The following is a 1,700-nucleotide window of genomic DNA, read 5'->3' as shown; positions in this document are numbered from 1 at the left end:
CCGGTACTAATGCCCTACACGCACCCGGGCCTGGCTCGTGCCACGTGGTGGCACTTTAGCGCCGGTTCGTGACGAACCGGTACTAAAGGGGGGGCCTTTAGTCCCCACTCTTTAGTGCCGGTTGGCGAACCGGCACTAAAGGCCATTACGAACCGGCACTAAAGGCCGGTTCTGCACTAGTGGAGTGTTGTAAAATTTGGATTGGGATTGTATTTTTGGTTAATGTAACAAAGTAGCAAACGGATTGGATTGGCTGAATGAATGTGTGGTATTTTGCTGGGTCAAACGGTTAATTGTCTTCTCTTACCATGAGAAAATGAATGATTCTTTCGGTATATAAAAACTAAATCTGTCTATCTATCTAGTGTGTGTGTGTGTGTGTTGATGAAACCAACTGGCTGGCAAATGATATGATGTGCACCGGCTGTGTGATGATTTTTGAAAAGCAAAATTTACCACTAGAAACTGACTGCCCCTCTCTTGACCTGGTGTTTCTTTGTTTGTATGTATGATTTGGCTGTCACTCCTTGACAATTAATCATATTGGTGGCGCTGCTGGAGCAGGACGGCAGCGAGGAAGCACCTCTTGAAGGTTGATAAGATAGGTTTTATACCTAGTAATACTAAGTAAACATCTATTTTTTTTTTTAGAAAAGAGGGATGACCCCCGGCCTCTGCATCCGGGAGATGCATACGGCCATATTATTGATTATTCTCGAGGACCTTACAAAGTATTACAACAATAAGTCTGAATCCACCATCTTGGCAACAGATGCCACTACTCCTACCCAAAATGATGAAGGGGTGCTAGCTAGGCCACTACCCGAACCACTCACCTAAGCCTAACATCAAAAGCCGGAAACCGAAACATATTCGGAATCCCCAGCCGAGCCACATACTGGGTCTGGGGCACAATCCGGTCAGACGCACTCGTGTGTCGTCGCCACCATCTTCCGCAGGTCCATCTTCAGATCATATCGAGGTTTCTACCTTATCTGGCCACTCAGCCATCGGCGTCACCATGACGCCAGACAGCAACCTCCTCCTGCGCGAGTCCATCTCCGCGCATCGGGCGGCGAACCTCCACAGCGCCATGCCGCCGATCCTCGCCGCCATCAATGAGTGAGATGAAGTACCGCTCCACCACGGCAAGTACATTAGTGCTAAGCGAAACGGCTCACAACCGCAAGTCGTCGGACGAAGGCGAAGATCCATGGAGAAGGCCAAAAGGGGCATAGCCAAAGCAGTGGTCAGGGATTGGACCGAGACCACGGCAGCCGCCACTGATAAGAACAGGCTACCTCACACCGTCACCACGCCACCAGTAGCTCCACCCCACACGAGCAATCCCCGGAAGACGCCTTCAAGAAGGATCACGGCACCGGATGCCGCCATCGACCATGCAAGGGGAGGGCAGGTCTTCACCTGTGCTCGAGGGAGAAGTGGGAGGGGAGAACCACACCAAAGCCTCCAGGAAGGACCACGGCGCCGAAGACGTCGCCTTTGGTGAGGCCGCCGCACCGGCCAGGGGTTTCCCCCGGAATCACGCCCAACCACCAGATCCGTCCGTCCAGATCCCCCAAGACGGCGACGAAGCCACCAGGGGCTGGAGCAGGGCGCAGATCGGAGCAGATCACGGGCAGGAACGGAGCTTCTCCAGGAGCGCAGGACGACCCACGCGGGGGCGCCGCCTCTCCATC

The sequence above is a fragment of the Triticum aestivum genome, chromosome 4B, assembly GCF_018294505.1.
Source record: "Triticum aestivum cultivar Chinese Spring chromosome 4B, IWGSC CS RefSeq v2.1, whole genome shotgun sequence".
In the NCBI taxonomy this organism is placed as follows: Eukaryota; Viridiplantae; Streptophyta; class Magnoliopsida; order Poales; family Poaceae; genus Triticum; species Triticum aestivum.
This window is presented reverse-complemented; position numbering follows the sequence as displayed.